Below are 19,801 nucleotides of genomic sequence, written 5' to 3'. Positions count from 1 at the left end.
TGGTTCCAGAGTTCTCTTTAAGTTCAATGAACTTGATGTTACTGCTGCATCTTTGCAAACCTATGACTGTTGTCATTCACAACTTGGCTTTATTTTCTGAGAAGGGAAAAACTAGGAAAGGAACAGCTTTGGAGTGTGTGTGTGTGTGTGTGTGTGTGTGTGTGAAAGAGAGAGAGAAAAACAGAGACAGAGACAGAGAGATTGAACTATAGGAAATACTCTGCTCAGGAAACCCAACAAATGTCCAGATCTTATATTTCCCTTCTTATGCAATGTGGCAAAGTCTTGTCAGTGGTTTCCAGTTACATCCTTTTATCCTACAGATAATCCTCTGCAAACACACAGAGACATACACACAGTACAGATATAAATACAAATTTGTCTTGAGGATTACTTTGCAGCTCTAATAGGATGTTGTATGGGAAGGAATTTTTGTTGTCCACAATTTCAGCGAAGGTTCAAAGCTCAGACTAAGACTGTTAAATACAATTCAGTCCATGGATAGCTGCTATTAAGTTCTGACAGTTGGAGTCAGGTGTATTAGAAGGGACAGAACTGGCCCTATTACCACAGTCCACCATCACAACATCTCTGCCCACAGTTTCAACATTAAAAAAAGACTGAAGATGAAGGGATGGTATTGACAGTCAACCTCATGGAGAGAGCATTGGGCCAAAAATTTCCTTTTTCCCCTTCTTTTTTCCTTTTGACTATAGACAAATCAAAGAAACTAAACTTTGAAGAGGGAGCGAAAGAGGCTATCCCCTGCCATGCCATGCCTTCCTCTCTACGCCAAATTCCTTACTTAGAAATCTATTGCAATGGGAGCTTTAATTGAATATGAGATTGAAATTTTAAATAGGTCTGGACAAATTTTTAACAACTATAATTGATTTGTAAATTATGGAATATACCCAAGATGCTATTAGGGATGAGAAAAGGGGAAATGTTATAGTGTAGTGAAAGGCCTAGTTTGGCAAAAAAAAAAAAAAAAAGTTTTATATGGCTACCTTCCACAATTTGAGATTCTTCAATAACTATTTCACACTTCACATGAGTCAAAAAAACATATGGTAGGAGTTCTCACTGTGGCTCAACAGTAATGAACCCAACTAGTATCCATGAGGACGAGGGTTCAATATCTGGCCTTGTTCAATGGGTTAAGGATCTGGGGTTGCCATGAGCTGTGGTGTAGGCTGTCAGCTACAGCTCCAATTTGGCTCCTTAGGCTGGGAACTTCCATATGCCTCCAATGTGGCCCTAAAAAGACAACCCCCCCCAAAAAAAACCCCAAACAAACCGACAAAAAAATATACTAAATTTCGTGCAATCCGCAATCACTGCACCTACAAAAAAGGGCAAAATGAAACCTCAAGAGACCTGAGAAATCAATTCAAAAACACATTTCTCTGCCTGCTATCATTGAAGCATTTTAAAAAATATTTTCTGCTGTCTTTATGATGATGCTAAGAACTAGAAGATCTCTTTTGTGGTGTCACTGAAGATAGGGAAGGAACACACTCATTTGCACATGGTAAGGCTTGGGTGGGCTGCAGGAAAGAGGGGATTTACGTGTGTTAAATGCCTACTAACAGATATCTTAAAAATGTGATCCCACTTCATCTTCGAAGTGCTATAGTTGATAGTTAATTAAAAATTAAATATAAGTAAGTTTCAACTAAAACATCCCACTATGGAGAATTGAATTTTTCTATTTTATTTTTTTTTCTATTTAATTTTTCTAAAATTAATTTTCTAAAAAAAAAAATCTGACCATTTTGTGGATGTAAGAATTCCCTGGCGTTCACTTCATGGCTCAGCTAGGATCTAAGAGGATGCAGGTTCAGTCCCCGGCCTTGTTTAGTGGATCCGGGATCTGGTGTTGCCATGAGCTGTGGTGTAGATTGCAGACATGGCTAGGATCCCATGTTACTGTGGCTGTGACATAGGTCAGCAGCTGTAGCTCTGATTCAACCCCTAGCCTGGGAACTTCCATATGCCTCTGGTATGGCCCTAAAAAAAAGCAAAAAGAGAAGAAAAAAAAATTCCCTGTTAGGAGTTCCCACTATGACACAGTGGGTTAAGAATTTGATTGCAGGGGCGCAGGTCACTGCCGAGGTGGAGTTTTATCCCCAACCTGGAGCAGTGGGTTAAAAATGATTCAGTGTGGCCACAGCTGCAGTGTAGTTTGCAGCTATGGCTCAGATTCAATCCCTGGGTTCAGCTATGGGTTCAGCTATTTAAAAAAAAAAAAAAAAAGAAAAAATCAGATAAATCCAATACATGTTGCCAGAGTCACTTACAAAATCAAACTAAAACTGTCATGAGGAGTTCCTGTCATGGTGCAGTGGAAACGAATCTGACTAGGAACCATGAGGTTGCGGGTTTGATCCCTGGCCTCACTCAGTGGGTTAAGGATCTGGCATTGCCGTGAGCTGTGGTGTAGTTTGCAGACGAGGCTCGGATCCCGCACTGCTGTGGCTCTGGCGTAGAATGGCAGCTGTAGCTCCAATTGGAATCCCCAGCCCGGGCACCTCCATATGCCGTGGTTGCGGCCCTGAAAAGACAAAAAGACAAAAACAAAACAAAAACTGGTATGAAAGAAAACCGAAGTTCTATTTCTCTTTCTTGATAGTTTTCTCAACTAGAAATTGATGGGAGCAAACTAAATCTCTAAAGTATGTTCCAACTCCTACAGCCTTCGATTCTTACATAATAAAGGAAGAAGGATAAACTAAAATGTTCAGTTGTTTGTATAAAGCAAATCTTAATTAGCCTGGTCTAAGGTTATGTCCACACAATGTCATCTAATCAGTTGATAAGTGAGTATTTCAGCCAATCCATAGATTAGCTGTTACATAGTAGACCCATGGCACTACCAAAACAAACACAAACATACAAACAAACAAAAAACCACCACCACCAAAGACGAAAACAAAAATGTTGCTCTGCATTAAAAAAAAAAAGGACCCAAATAAAAAGCAAACAAAAACTATGTATGCAGATATGACCAAAGGTCTCTTTGAAATTTCTCAAGTCTCACAATCTTCTTTCCAATGAGAAACAATACCCCCAATAAATTCCCTTCTAGAAGTGCACAGCCTAGATACCAAATGGCATTTCCTCTGGAAAACTTTTCCTGGGAAGGACTTTGAATTTCAGGCTTTTGAGGTTTCACAATCTTGAGTTAACCACACTGAATGCTAAGGCTTGAACAGGCTTTATCCTGATGCCTTCATTTTACAGGTGAGGAAACCGAGGCTCAAGGCCTCATTTTTTACCCTACCGGTGCTGATTCAGTGATGTTGGCCACTACATTTTTATCTCTGTAGGGCTATTGCCTGAGAAATGATGAAATGCCTTATGTTTCTTCTACTGAAGATAAGAGCACAGACTATAAACTTATTTCAAAAGAAAAAAGTCTTTTCCATAAAAACTAGAAATGATATGTTGCAGTGAAAGGGAAAGATGTGGAAAGAGGAAGTGTGATAAAGAGAGGTTTTTTTGGTGGTTTTGATAAATTTCTCATCAGGTGATTTGTCATTTGATGAACTGAAGGCAGTAGAAGCATAATTTCAGACTCCTCTAGGCTTCACATTTGATTTAAAATAAACCAAAATGGACTTTAAAAAATAAGTTCCCAAAAGAATACTTTGTTCTTTTTCTCTGAAGTGAGTCCAAAATCAACAACAACAAAGACAAAACTGCTAAGGGATGGAATGTCTTAATCTGGTTTAGTTAGGTCATTGTTTAATTCAATTTAATTTAACTCAACAAACTTTTATTGAGTATGTGATATGTGTAAGGCACTATCTTTTTAATTTTCCTGTCTCATTACCTTGTATCTCTGAACTTTACAAGTGAGCTGAATGGGAGGTGACAGAGTGTGTAAATTAGAGTTCAGGATTATACTTGGCCCTTAAAAACTAAACTCTTTGTACTTTCTTGACTGGCTAGTTCCTTGTGGGGATGTGATATTAGAAGAGTATCTGGCAAAACCAAATTAAAGGCAATGCTGGGAAATTAAGGATCTGACCTTGTTGCTGCTTGTGGCATGGGTTCGATCCCTGGCCTGGGAAATTCTGCATGCCCTGGGCATGGCCAGAAAGGAAAAAAAAAAAGGCAATGCTATTACTTATATTACATTACTTACATTTTACTGAATTGATGAGCGCTTGCCCGCTCGATATTTCAGTGGAATTACTGTGTATGCATGTGTGTAAGGGGTGGTAGGGTGGCCCCTTTCTCTGGTTCAAAAGCCACATCTAAGTTACTTAAAGAGAGAAATGATCATCCCTTCATACTAATGTATGCAGAGCAATCCTTCTAGATGGACTAATGTAAATGTCTCCACTCCCACGTCTCTACTTGTGCACCAGCAAAAGCACACTGTCTATCAGTTCACGCATTCCAAATAGGTGGTGACTTTGCAGTCTCTGAAGAAAGATTTAACCCAGACATTACTAAGGCTGAGAACTTCACATTCCCATCATTATAACTTTGGATTTATAAGCACAAACAACAAAAATCAGAAATGCAAATATTAAATTTCTCTTAGTTCTGGGTTTTCAAAGTTGGTGGTAACCCTCTATACCAATTTTTGATTCATTACTGCTGGTGAGCAAAGACTGCCATGAGGTGATTGTATTTCATTTAACTACTCTCTGGAGAAATATTACTTTTAAATAAAATGTTAGATTCCTTTAGCACTTGGTTCCACCTAAGATGCTCAAAGACTTTGTAGATAGTGGTTAATTAATGCTTGCCGTAGCACTTAGGTACAAGAAGACTTAGGAAGTATGGCCCTCATTTAAGTGATGGAGACAAAGAGAACCAGAATGAGATGATTCATCGGGTCTGACAATAAGCAGATGGCATATTTCAGAGATGCTTGGGAACAAAGGGAGAGAAGCCTCAGAGTTTCCTGAGCCAGGACACTGATATTCCCGTCCAAGTATCCGCCTCTTGTGCTGTTGCCACAGGTTCAAGAGTTCAAACTGGAGTGAGGGGTTTAAGAAGGACACTTTTTCAGAATGAGTCCTTTGCAATGTGGTTCTTTCTACCCCAAAAGACACAGATGGAAGAAATCTAAGTCCAGCTTTACCCACACTCCCAACTAACTCAATGCAACGTGCTGTGGAGGACCCAATTGTGATGGCGTTAGGCTTTTGATAAAAGGTTTTCTGTGCTATTTGTTTTATACTAGTGTTATTTGTGCATATGGCCTCATGAAAAATAAACTACAGAATCAGAAAAATAAGCCAAACTTTGGCTCCGCCATCTATGGGCCATGAGAAATGGAGTTACTGCCTCCCAAACGAATTCAGTTTCCTGATCTGAAAACCTGGCATACTAAAACTCAAGTCACAGCATCATTACGAGGATCAAATGGTGAGATATTTTTTTAAAAATTGGAACTGAATGGACTAAAAACCTTTATTTTTCCTTCCAAAATAAAAGATATTCAGAGGTGGGAGAGGGAGAAGTGGAAGGGTTGTGCTTGTGTAACTGGTTTTTTTGTTTGCGATAGAATCCCAATTTATCTGAAAGATCCTACCCAGAACTCCACCTAGTTCAAAAGTCAAAAACTCATTCAAATCATTAGAAATGCGAAGTAACTCAACCTGAAATTTTCTCTGTTAACATTACTCATTGAGAGGTTATCCTGAAGCTGTGTGGTTCAGTTCAACTGGAGAACAAACGAAGGGGAAATTGCATGCTTTTCCCCAGGATTCAGTGTCTAAAACCCAAAGTCAAGTTATGAAACGCCTCAGGAGTAATGAATTAAGTGGAAATCACTGACCCTGTGGAACTAGCTCTTAATGGCACTGAGGGGAGAAGATTCTCCCACTCACTGAAGTAGCCGGACCCAGAAGGGCTGTCACTGTCAGTCCCTGCTTTCAGCAATGGACTTTACACATGCAGTCAAAATTTTTTGCATGTCACTACACTGCTACATCTCATCTGGTTTTCCCATGTCTCCTCACAGAAAAGAATCTTTTGACTAGAAATGGAACATTCCCAAATCCCTTTTTCCTTTACCAGGTCTAAAGCAAAACGCAATTATTATGGAAAGCAAGAGAGAGCACCAGGAAGGAATCAAACCTTTAATTTTTATTTTTTAACTTTCACATACCTCTCAATTTGGAGGTTCCTACAGGGATTAGAGGTCTTTGAAAATAGTACGGGGAAATGTAGAATTCCTAGCCTGAAAACAAAAAATACATACCCTGTGCCAAAAATTTCTTCAGAAAAATGAAAACTCATCCTGAAACTTCCCAAACATCTAGTGGCATGATTCTAATTGCAACTAACTAAGCATAAATATCTTTCAATTGCTCTATAATAAATATTCTTTCTTCAGGATGGGTGCTCAAACTAAATGAAATAATTTAGCTTCAATGTTATGATTTAGTTATGGTTTATTAGTTAAAAAAACAAACAAACATGAACTTAGATCTGGTCAAACAAGTTCTCTAGGTTTTCTTTGAATCGGTTTAAATTCACTTCACAGTTCACTTAAAAAAATAACAATAAACTCAGGTTCCTAACATGTTTAGCAAACCTTGCAGTTTCATATGGTCCAGGATTGAAAGGTGTGTTCAGGCCAAACGCTGGCCTTAGGAGCCCAGTAATTTCATTGGGTGGCCACATACTAAAAGACACTAGAGTGAATTTTAAGCAAAGGATGAAAAGGGGAACAGTCCTCTACTTTCCTGAGGAGAAAAAGCGTGGCCCTAGTCCACTGCAATTCAACCTGAGAAGTCACTGTACCATGAAACTTGAGATCCTGGAAGTAAAACCAACAGATAGTGTGGGCTGGGTAGAGGTGGATGGAAGATGATGGGTCACAGGCTGCTTTATTCTCTTTACAATTCCTTCCACTTTTCTCAAGGCCAATCCTAGGAGGCACACCCATTTCTGCTGCCAGGAAGGGTCTTCTTCCCACCTCACTACTTACCTCAACTTAAATGGCAGTTTTCAGACAGGCTTCTCCGAAATTCACTTTTTGAATTTTATCCCCATATTATGCATGCTCATTTCTCCCTTTCTTTTTCTTTCATTGCCTTAGTTACAAACATATAATTAAACAAATACTTGTGTGGTTAATGCTCATGGTTGGTTTCCTTCATTAGATGGTTTGCTACAGGAAGTTAAGAACAAGAAGTGGGGTTTTTTTTATATTTTTAAAAATTAAAGTGTAATTGATTGACAAAGTTGTGTCAATTTCTGCTGTAACAACAAGTATTTAAAAATCTTCTATTCTCAGCCCTGAAGCAGAGGGTTTGGTCTATGGTAGATGCCCAATAAATGGTTTACAAATGTCAATCCCATTCATTAATTGCATTTCCCATCTTCAAGTACTATTTTATGTTTTCAATACCCTTGGGTGGGTTACATTTTAGCAGCTGGCAGAAACAAACAAAAAAAGCCATCATCTATCCAGGCCTTAATATGTGCTAGATATGAAAGACATCAGAGACATTATTTAACCTTGTAATTGCCTCAACATTGTGAAGTGCATAAAATGATCATTTCTATGTTATTAAAAGTGAAGAAGTCAAGGCTGGATGAAGCCAGGGGGCAAACACATCTTGGTATGGAGTAGAGAAAGGGGGGGAGTTGATGAGGAGTGCAGGACAGAGAAAGATCCAAGAGGTTTAGTGAAGGTAGAAATGTACCCAGTGACCATTCCTTGTGTCATAATCCCCTCAGCTTTAGCCCTGCCTATGCTGCTTAATAGCAACACATAGCCCCTGAGTGTTGTTGCTATCTGAAGCATTAGATAAATAGTCCATAGCCGAATCCCTTTTCCTGGTGCTCAAAGGAACGAGAACATAGCAGATCAAAGGAGGATGCTGAAAAGAGATTTGACTCTGTGACCCTTATTGTTTAATATCTATGAAATATGTTCTTTCACTTTGCTTCTAAGAAATTATGGCTGGGACCTGGGTGGTCGGAATAGATAAGCCTCTGGCCCTCTTCCACCCTGTGATTCTACAATTCTCTGTTATCATAATAATTTCTCCTATCTTCTGTCCAGGGGCCCTGACTTTCCTCAAACTGAAGATTTAACTAGCCGCTGAGGTCCGTCCTGACAACATCTAAAGGTCATCTAAAACGGACAGTGTCCCCAAGATCTATTTTTTAACCTCTATTTGTATACCACCAAGATAAGTAAGTAGAAATTTGGCGTTTAGAAAGTTAATTGGGTCCCCTGTGACAGCCGCACTTTTCAGCATCTTGCTCGCATCCTCAAGGCCATGTGAAATGGCTCTTCTGGATTTCATCAAGCAGCACGCTGACTCTTCAGGGACAACTGGTAGACCCGCACAATTGCAGAGCACGTCTTCCTCCTGCATCCTGGCATCTCTCTCCTCCTCCTCTATTTCTAGAGTGCTGTAAAACTGTACTGATGAAACGCTGTTTGAAAGCTTGAAATTTAGATATTTTTTGGTATTATAACTTTAAGAATGAGGGAGGCAGGTTCTGCTAGTGAATGGAGGCTTAGAAGTGTCTCAGAGGCTTTTAACTATTCAGACTGTAATTATTTGGGTATAACTTGAACTTTTTGGATTAGAGACAGATTTGAAGCATGCCTACATTTGAGAAATAATAATGGTAAATTTAGACAGTTGTGCAGAAATAGAAAGAGATTCTCATTTGGGGCAAGACCCATTAACTCCTGGATTTTCCAATGTATACAGAAAAAAAGAGTGAGAACAGTAATTACCTTGTTCAGGTGCTCTCCTACTGCCCCACATCTTTTGTACTTCCATCTCCATTTACTTACCTATCCCCAGGGGGAAGCAGGAAAACATAAAAGGCAGTCCCATGAGCCATATGGCAATCTCTCCTTTCTCATTTTGCAATAATTTCCTCTTGTAAACTTCTAGTTATTTAAAGTGATACGTTTTAGTAAAGAAGGAACGAGAAAGGAAGTGATAATAGTATTAAGATATTACATCATCATATTTGATTTTACGAGAACTTTGAAAAAGAAAAACCCATAAATGTGCCCAGGGAAATGGTTCCTAAATGAATTACTTCCATTTTGCCTGTCATTGCAACTAACACACACACACAGCGCACAAACACTTGCACAAAGAATGGAAAAGAACGATGAATTAGCAGAGAAAAATTCACAACTTTAAATTCAATAAAAAGAGAATTCAAAAAACCAGAGCTATAGGCTTAAATGAGCTGCTTTAAATATTTTTCGTTCATTATTAATATTTTATCAAAAAATAATAGTTTTAGCACAAATTCCACTTTTTAAAGCTTGCACGGCTCCAACACTGAGGTTATCTTGTTTGGCATTAGAATAGCTCATGTCTACATTAAAGCTGGAATCTTAGAAGTGACATAAACAGGCCTTTTTCTATAAAGATAAAAGGCTAAGCTTTAAAGGATTTTATATTTATAGATAAATGTTTCCATAGTAATCAGTACTATAAAACTTGCTGGTGTCAGCAGTCCTTTGCATACAAAAATGGCTCATATTAAAATGAGCTAGATTCAAGGAATCAAATGTAGATTCTTTTACCTTTAAAAAAAATTTTTTTTTGTGAGAAGTCCAGAAGTTTTTTTGAATTTTGTTGGAAACTACTTTTGGTCACATGCACCATGCCCTCCCACAGAACACACAAGGGATGAAGGGCTGACCTTTGAAGGCAGCATGGACCATGGTGGAAAGTAATTTAAAACAACAAACTCATTATTACATCCTCAGATGATGAGCTTGGAGCTATGCATTTTCGATTTTCCCAGTGTCTGAGGTCAGTTTTGTTTTAGGAAGAAAGTTCAGGAAGAGGGAAAGCAAAGTTCAGAAGGAGACAAGATTAAAAAGAAAAGAAGACAACTGAATTGCTTTAATACTAGAATCAGAAAGGCATGGGATAAATATCATGCAGAAGAAAGTATAAAACAGGTAAGGAATCGGTTTTTAACATTTATGGTTCTCAGCAGAAGTAGAAACATATGTTTGCCAATAGCCATGTAAAAGAACATTCATAACAGCCTTGTTCATAGTAGCCTCAAAATGGAAACCATCCAAGGGTCCACCAACAATAGAATTGATAAATTAAGATGAGATGTGTTTACATAATAAAAAAAACTATAAAAGAGAAAGTACATATATATCTATTCATTTTCAAATTCTTTTCCCATGTATGTTAACACACAGTATTGAGTAGGTTACTCTGTGCTATGCAGTAGGGCCTAGTTACCCATCCATTTTATATATAGTAGTGTGTGTATGTCAATCCCAATCCCCTAATTTATTCCCCACTCCCACATTTCCCCTTTGGTAACCATAAATTTGCTTTCAAAATCTTTGAGTCTGTTTCTGTTTTGTAAGTTCTTTTTATCATTTTTCATTAGATTCCACATATTAGTGATCTCATATGATATTTGTCTTTGTCTGACTTGGCATGATAATTTCTAGGTCCATCCATGTTGTTGCAAATGCCATTATTTCTTTCCTTTTAATGGCTGAGTAATATTCCATTGTGTATATGTACCACATCTTCTTTATCAAATCCTTTGTTGATGGACATTTAGGTTGCTTCCAAATGTTGGCTATTGTAAATAATGCTGTGATGAACACTGGGGTGCATGTATCTTTTCAAACTATGGTTTTCTCTGGACAGATGCCTGGGAGTGGGATTGCTGGATCATATGTTAATTCTATATTTAGTTTTTTAAGCAATCTCCATACTGTTCTCCATAGTAGTTGCACCAACTTACACTCCCACTAACAGTGTAGAAAGGTTCCCCTTTTCTCCATACCCTCTCCAGCATCTATTGTTTGTAGACTTTTTGATGATGGCCATTCTGACTGTTGTGAGTTGATACCTCATTGTAGTTCTTATTTGCATTTATCTAGTAATTAGTGACGTTGAGCATTTCTTCATATGCTTTTTGGCCGTCTGTCTGTCTTCTTTGGAAAAATGTTTGTTTAGACCATCTGACTTTTTTTTTCTCTTTGGGGCCATACCTGCAGCATATAGAAGATCCCAAGCTAGGGGTCAAATAGGAGCTACAGCTTCTGGCCTATGCCACAACCACAACAATACAGGATCAGACCAGAGTCTCCAACCTACACCACAATTCACGACAACGCCTGATCTTTAACCCACTGATCAGGGCCAGGGATCAAACCTGCATCCTCATGGATACTAGTCAGGTTCTTTTCCACTCAGCCATGATGGGAACTCCCTGACCACTTTTTAATTGGATTGTTTTGTTTTATTTTGTTTTGTATAAAGCCATATGAGATGTTTATATATTTTAGAGCAATCAGCTCAGTTTTATCTGCCCTGGATACCTTCTCATTTCTGTTTCTCTCAGCCAACAACCATTTGACACTCACAAGAAATTACTTTCGTGGAGTTCCCATTGTGGTGCAGTGGAAACAAATCCGACTAGAAACCATGAAGTTGTGGGTTCAATCCCTGGCCTTGCTCAATGGGTTAAAGATCTGACGTTGCTGTCAGCTGCGGTGTAGTTCACAGAGGTGGCTTGGATCCCGCATTGCTGTGGCTGTGGTGTAGGCCGGCAGCTGTAGCTCTGATTTGACCCCTAGCCTGGGAACCTCCATATGCCATGGGTGTGGCCCTAAAAAGACAAAAAGACAAAAAGACAAATTACTTTCATAAGGTGAAGGATGTGTGTGCAAGTGTGCCCTGTCCAACCACTGTTACACACATTTTCATGATATCTTTGGAGGTACATATTTAGCTGTTCAGCTATGCAAAAGCCACCAAAGTCTGGGACTTGTCTAGGGGGGATAAAATAGAAATTTTTAAATAATAATGAAGTTATGCTGCAGTAACATGCAGAAGATCACAAAAGTGTTGAGTATAGGTGGGAGAAGTGCTTCCATTTAAAGGCATTATCCCTGGAGTTCCGCAGTGGTTAACCAATCCGACTAGGAACCATGAGGTTGCGGGTTCGATCCCTGCCCTTGCTCAGTGGGTTAACGATCTGGTGTTGCCATGAGCTGTGGTGTAGGTTGCAGACGCGGCTCAGATCCCGTGTTGCTGTGGCTCTGGCGTAGGCCAGCAGCTACAGCTCTGATTAGACCCCTAGCCTGGGAACTCCATATGCCGCGGGAGTGGCCCAAAGAAATAGCAAAAAGACAAAAAATAAAATAAAATAAAGGCATTATCCCTGCCCACAGGCTCTGAGGGGATCATCATGTGCCCAGAGGGTCTGGCAGGGGGAGGTGGGACAATGAATGACTCCACTGGCTCTACCACCGGAAGGCTTCAGTTGGTCATGCTCTTTTGTTTCCATGTGGCACTCAAGTGTCTGCTAAATGGAAAATTAATTGGGAACTTTTAAAAACATTTCATTCTGAGAGTTTATACTGCTTGTTCTATAAGGCTTTTAACTGAGAGGAGTACGCCTTTTAAAAAAAATTCTTGGAGTTCCTGTTGTGGCTCAGCAGTAACAAAACCAACAAGTAGCCATGAAGAAGAGGGATCAATCCCTGGCCTTGCTCAGTGGGTTAGGGATCCAGTGTTGCTGTGGCTGTGGCTGTGGCCGGCAGCTGTAGCTCTGATTCAACCACTAGCCTGGGAACTTCCATATGCAGTAGGTACGGCCCCCCCCCCTAAAAAAAAAAAAAAGAACAAAAAAAATTTCTTTAGAAGAAGCAGCAGCTAGCTATAAAGAGGGAGAGGTAAGGGAGCAGTGGTAGAGTGCAGTAACGAGAGCTGGTAGGTGACTGCAGGCCCTCAAAGTACCTCATCTCCAGGTGCCTCAGCTTCTTAGCTGTGAGATGGGGTGGATGACAGCACACATTTCTCAGGTGACCACTGCAAGGATTGAAGGAAATACTAGCAGAGTCTGTAAATTATCATGTTCTCGCACAAAGCACAGTACGCATGCAATAATTGTTAGCTCTTGTTACTATTAGAGTACACCCCTGAGAACTTTTCAGCTTAAAATCTAGACTTTTCCATTGCATGCAGCTTATTTTAAAAAGTGGAGGAAGGCGTTCCCATCGTGGTTCCATGGAAACGAATCCAACTAGGAACCATGAGGTTTCGTGTTCCATCCCTGGCCTCATTCAGTGGGTTAAGGATCCGGCATTGCCCTGAGCTGTGGTGTAGGTTGCAGAGGCAGCTCAGATCTGATGTTGCTGTGGCTGTGGTGTAGCTGGAGCTCCCATTCGACCCCTAGCCTGGGAATCTCCATATGCCGCAGGTGCGGCCCTAGAAAAAGCTAAAAAAAAAAAAGGAAAAAAAAGTGGAGGAATTCCCGTCGTGGCTCAGTGGAAATGAATCTGACTGGCATCCATGGGGATGCAGGTTCAATCCCTGGCCTCGCTCAGTGGGTTAAGGATCCAGCGTTGCCATGAGCTGTGGTGTAAGCTACAGAAATGGCTCAGATCCTGCATTGCTGTGGCTGTGGTGTAGGATGGCAGCTACAACTCTGATTCAGCCCCTAGCCTGGGAAGCTCCATATGCCGTGGGTACAGCCCTAAAAAGACAAAAGACAAAAAAAAAAAAAAGTGGAATCGTGGCCATCCATATTAGAAGGTTGCCAAGTATCACGCATAATCTTCAAATAACCACAGGTTCACACCACTGTGACGAAGTAGATTTTAATCTTTTTTTTTTTTTTTTTTTTTGTCCATGCCCATGGCATGTGGAAGTTCTGGGGCCAGAGATTGAACCCGCGCCATAGCAATGGCAATGCTGGATCCATAACTGGCTGTGCTACCAGGGAATTCCTGTGTGAGAGTAGTTTTGTATGTCAGAGGGCAGTCTCCAAAGCCACCATAGGAAAGAAGGCTTTCAAACCTCAGCTTTCCCTTTTTTTCTTATGTCATTTCTTTTGGTCTTTCTTATTTTTCTCTATCGCCTTTCCCATCTGGGCTTGCTTCCTGGTGTTAATATATATTTAGGAGTCAGATTCCTGGAGGACTAGGAGGCAAAACTGACCCTGAAGGGATGAGTCATGAAAGGAAGGACAGAATGGGACCAGAGAAAGGGGCTGTGTATGGGCAGGCTTCATTCGTGTGCATACATAATATTTTGGACAGTCTCTTGAGATGGATTGCATGGCAGTTTTGCTGCCTGTATTCAGATATATTTAATAGCCCTCATTGCATTTCTAATCATGTTGCTCCTAAGGGAATTTCTATCCTGAGATATGACAGAGGTACAACAGCCGTATGGAATAAATATTGGCAAAACAAAGAGTGAAATATTTTACCTGCAGTGCTGGACTTCACCCTGGACAAAAGCAAAGCAAAACCAAAAGCCAAACAAAAACAAAAAAACTGAATATGGCCAGAAGTTTCCTTAGGATCCAAGAAAATGCTAATTGCTAGACTGGCAACTTTTCCCATATTTCTTTTCACTTCTTTCTCCATTTCTCTTTCTCAAGGAATTAAATAAGAAATAGAAGTGCCAGAACTCAATAAAAAGAAATTAATTTTTTTTCTTTTTTCTTTTCTTTTTTTTTAGCCACATGTTGATGAGAGACCAGGTAAGCAAGGTTTTGTCACAAGATTTTAGTTCTTCGGTTTTCTATCATCAAGAAATCTAGATAATTTAAATCCATACTCAGCTTTGCCTGCATCTGTGAAAAGGAACAAAGTGTAGATTTCCTGCTCTGGCTTTGCATTATTGAGCCATGGCATAAGACTGCTTAGCTGAAAAACCACGTTGCATTTTCAGGCATATCTTTCAACATTAAGTGGTGAGTTCATGGCTCTGGGGCTCCTGATATTCTACCGTGTTTGAACCAGTGGTACGCCTACAAATCCATAGTCACAGAAGTGAAACTTGCCCCAAGCCCAGCTGCTCTTCTAATGTGTTGGTAACACCTGATGGACCACAAAATACAGATAACATTTGAATTCGGAACAAATTCCCTATGAGGGTGAAACCAGGGCTAACGTTACAGAAATAGGAAATGGAATGAATGACCTAATGATATATAGTCACTGTACAACTTCATTCTCTGAATTTTGATGACTCATGTTTTACATATGACCTTCAAGATAGGATGAACAAAAGGAGAGAAAGGTGAAGATCTGTAAAGACGCCAGCCATGCTTTATGCAGCATCCCACATATCCAGGTTACCCAGGTAGTTCATTGCACTGTGATTGACAGAGACCCACACGTCATGACAGATAAATATTTTGGTATATTCACCAAGTTTCCCCTACATGCATTTTCTTTTACTGCTTATCCTTTTCATCATTTAGAAATCTCTCCAGTGCTTCAGGAAAGGTAACAACAACAACAACAACAAAATAGAATCAAACTGTTGGCTTGGCAAAGTTTCAAAACCTGGGGTTATAAATTGTCCAGGTAGTTGTGCCACTCCATGAATATACTAAAAATCCTTGATTTTGACACTGAAAATTTGTGGTGTCAGGATTATATCTCAATAAAGTTGTTTTCAAAGTTCCCTGGTGGCTCATTGGATTAGGGATCTGACATTGTTACTGCTGTGGTGTAGGTTTGATGCCTGGCCCAGGGACTTCCACATGCCCTGGTTGTGGCCAAAAAACATAAAATAAAATAAAGTTTGTTTTTTTTTTTTTAATTGCAAGTTTAGATCAGGCCGTAAACCACAGATTTGGAAAAAGAGAAAGATTCAAGTTACCCTGAACACAAACTAAATACACATTCTTCTGACTCAGGAAAGAGAAGGGTTTGAGTACAAGGTTTCTGATGCAGGGAAGAGGGCTTTCTGATTTGTTCACCTCCCTAACCACAGGCCAACTCTTAGGAAGTGGGTAGGAATTCCCAGACAGCTTTGAGGAATGTGAGAACAGGGAGACATCTGCTTTCTTTCTTTTTTTTTTTTTTTTTTGTCTTTTTAGGGCCATATCTGAGGTGTATGGAGGTCCCCAGGCTAGGGATCCATTCGGAGCTGCAGCTGCCAGCCTATAACACAGCCACAGCAACGTGGGATCTGAGCCACATCTGCAACCTACACCACAACTCACAGCAATGCTGGATCCCTTAACCCACTGAGTGAGGCCAGGAATTGAACGCACATCCTCATGGATACTAGTTGGGTTTGTTACCGCTGAGCCACAAAGGAACTCTGAGACATCTGCTTTCTTTTCCTATAGTGTAAGACTCTAGAGCAGAAAAGTATAAAGGGACAAGGAGTTTATAACAATAATCTCTGTGGGCCAAAGACCAGAGAATGAGGGCATCTCAGACGTCACAGAGGTCTGCTTCCATCCCCACATCCTGGCACCACCTCATCACACTGAATCCAAAAACGGTCCCAAGGCAAATAAATGGAGGCAACCCTGAACTGACTGAGAATAAGTCTTTTGCCTTTTGTCCAAGTGAAGGATCAAATTCAGCTTTAAACATATGAAGAATGGTCCATTGATTGAGTACTGAGTCTAGAGACGAGAATTGTTGGCTACTATAGGGTGATTTTTAAATCAGTGTATGAAATCATGAGAGCCTGAGGTCTTGAATGTCACAAATTCTAATGGGCTGATTTTTACAGAGGGTGGGGAGAGGGTTTTTTTTTTTTTTGGTTTTGTTTTTTGCCATCTATGCCTCTTGAGACAGATCAATTGGGCATTCCACTCTCAGAAGGGAAGAATCAGGAAATTAAAGATACATTTACATGTTCTTTTTAAGAAATACTAGAGTTGAATTACTTTCTCAATAAGAAGCACTGTTTCCCTGAAAGGTTACAGTACAATGACATCAAGTCATTTCATGGATTGAGTTATTCTATTAAATTTTGAACAATCTGTTTAGAATGGCTTTGAGTTAGAAAGGGAAAAACATATTAGAATGTTTATTATAGGGTTTTTCCATATGAGTCATATTACAAACTGCCATTCAGTTTATTCACGTGTGCTCTTGATTCTTTCTCTTCTTCCATCTCAAGTGTTACTTCTTGGGTTCTTTCAGCTGTACTTTCTTATGCATCAGAAGTCAATGCTATCAGAAAATATACATGCTCAGTATCTACCATTAATAAAATGACATTTCTCTCTCGTAATGACCCCATTTGTCTGGTCTCCATATCTGAATCTGAATCTCTCAAAAGAATGATCTATGTACATAGATTCCTCACCTCCCATTTATACGTGAATTTTCTACAATCTAATTTCTGCTCCAAGCACTTTCAAAGGGAGGCCATGAACACTTGTCAACATCACCAGGGACCTCCATGAGTCCCACTTCAGTGGACTCTGCTGTCCTCAACATATGCAATTTTGCAGCAGTATTTGTTCCAGGTAAATACTGCTTCTGTCTTGAAATTATGTCTTTTCTTGGATTTTTGAAACAACACACTGTTTTGATTTTCCTTTTCCTTTTCCAGCATTCTCTTTTGCTGGATCCTTCTTCTATAACTAATCTCTAAATAGAACTCAAGGCTTGAATAGGAAGACTCTTATCTTCTTTAAATAATCTACTTGGAAATCTCATCACTCCCGTGGGTTTAAATACCATTTTAATTTTGATGACTCCAAATGTTACCTCATCTCTAAGCTCCATACTCACACAACATTGCTTATTTAAATAGGATACCTTCCCAACATTTCCAAGTCAGCAAGTTCAAAATGGAATGCTTGATTTCCTCCTCAAACCTTTTTCCCCATCATAAGCTCCGGTCTTCTACTCAGCAAATGCCACCACCAAGCACTCAGTTTCTTGAGTGAGAACTACAGGTGTGTTGTCCTTTTTTTTTTTTTTTTTAACTAAAGTGTAGATGATTTAAAGTGTGCCAGTTTTGTCTGTGCAGCAAAATGACTCAGCCATACAGATGCATACATTTTTTTATATATATTCTTTTCCGTCATGGTCTATCCCAGGAGATTGGACCAAAGAATAGGACCTTATTATCTATCCATTCTAAATGTAATAGTTTGGAGTTCCTGTCGTGGTTGAGCAGAAACGAATCTGACTAGGAACCATGAGGTTGCGGGTTCGATCCCTGGCCTCACTCAGTGGGTTAAGGATCTGTCATTGCCATGAGCTGTGGTGTAGGTCGCAGACATGGCTCGGATCTGGCATTGCTGCAGTTGTGGTGTAGGCCAGCAGCTGTAGTTCCAATTGGACCCCTAGCCTGGGAACCTCCATATGCCGTGGGTACAGCCCTAAAAAAAAAAAAAAAGTAACAACAGTTGTATATAAGAATCTCCAAACTCCCAGTCCATCCCACTCCCTCCCTCCTCCTCACAGATGTATCATCCTTGATTCTTCCCTTTCCTCATGGTCACATCTGTACAACAGCAATTCTTGTCAAATCTACCTCCAGAATACATCTTTTTTTTTTTTTGGCTTGCAAAAAGTCCTGGGCCAATGATCAAATCCACAGTAGTAGTAACTAGAGCCACAACAGTGGCAATGCCAGATCCTTAACCCACTGAGCCATCAAGGAACTCTCAGAATATATCTTAATCAGTCAGTTTGTTTTTCTACATCTCTTCTGACCCAACCATAGGCCAGTGCACTGTCATCTCATTGCATGGACTATTTTAAGGTTAATTATCTTCCCTCTTCTATTCTTACTCCTCACCCAGCCACACTAAATACAGCAACAATAATTGGCTTATTAAAATAAAAATTTTGTGTGATGTCACACCACTGCTTCAGTGACTTCCAACAGCTTTTGGAGTAAAATCCAATGCCTTACCATGGGCTGTGAGGTGCTGTTCACCTCCCAGTCTCAACTCACACTGCCCTTCTCCTCCTTAGTAGGTGCCCACCACTCTAGTATCTCCATTTGCTTTTGTTTTTGTTTTTTAATATATCAAATCTTTCTTTCTGAAAATGCTTCAAATGACTACTTTCTCTGCCTGAAATGCCCTCATCCTTTGGTTTAAGCTAAATATCACTTTCTCAGAGATGTCCTTCTTGACCTTCTATTTAAAATAAGTCTCTCTCTGTCTGACTTACTTCTCTTAGTATGATAACCTCTAGGTCCATCCACCTTGCTGCAAATGGCAATTACTCATGGCTGAGTAATATTCCATTGTGTATGTGTACCATATCTTCATTATATCACTTACATGTGGAATCTAAAAAAAAAATGGTACAAATGACCCTATTTACAAAACAGAAATAGACTCACAAACAGAGAAGACAAACGTATGGTTACCAGAGTGTATAGCAGGGATTGAGGGTTGAGGGGGAGATAAATTAGAACTTTGGGATTAATACTCATAATAGTTTAAAATAGATAAACAACGAGGACTTACTGTATAGCATAGGAAACTATATTCAATATCTTCTGAAAGATATTGAAAAGAATATGAAAAAGGATATATACTATATATATGTATGTGTAATTGAATCACTCTTCTATGCACCTGAAACACTGCAAATCAATTATATTTCAATTTTTAAAATATATAAATACATTTAAAAAATATATAACTAAATACATTTTTAAAATTAAGTAGGTCTCCTTATTTCCTATCTTAAACACCTTTTCCTTAATTTCATAACATTCAAATGCTAACTATAACTATTTTACTTAATCTTGTTTACTGTTTGTGTCTTTCTCCTTCAGCAGAATATACGCTCCAATTTGCACATAAGATAAATCATGATCATTATGTTCTTTATTATATTCCTGGAGATTAACACAGGGCCTAGCACATAGTAGGTACTCAAAAATCATTGATTAGTAAGTGAAGTCAGCCATACAATGAGACACAACATCCAATGCTTTCACTGACGTGTGGAATCTGAAAAAAGGACAGACTGAACTTCTTTGCAGAACAGATGCTGACTCACAGACATTGAAAAACTTATGGTCTCCAGAGGAGACAGTTTGGG

General features: G+C 39.5%; 1 long non-coding RNA gene across 1 annotated transcript in view; it reads left to right on the top strand.

The window, feature by feature from the left end:
• Window positions 1-15,437, top strand: part of LOC146403379 (uncharacterized) — a 38,871-nt gene extending 23,434 nt beyond the window's left edge. The window contains exons 6-8 of the long non-coding RNA XR_014803754.1: window positions 8,045-8,178; window positions 9,796-9,931; window positions 14,484-15,437. This is a non-coding gene — a long non-coding RNA (uncharacterized LOC146403379). The remainder of the gene's footprint in view (window positions 1-8,044; window positions 8,179-9,795; window positions 9,932-14,483) is intronic.
• The last annotated feature ends 4,364 nt before the right edge of the window (window positions 15,438-19,801 follow it).

This window comes from Sus scrofa, chromosome 5 (assembly GCF_054392235.1).
Source record: "Sus scrofa isolate SSC_HxYL_T2T_F1_AM1 chromosome 5, Sscrofa_HxYL_maternal_Yorkshire_Landrace_v2.0, whole genome shotgun sequence".
NCBI classification, from domain to species: domain Eukaryota; kingdom Metazoa; phylum Chordata; class Mammalia; order Artiodactyla; family Suidae; genus Sus; species Sus scrofa.
This window is presented reverse-complemented; position numbering and strand designations above follow the sequence as displayed.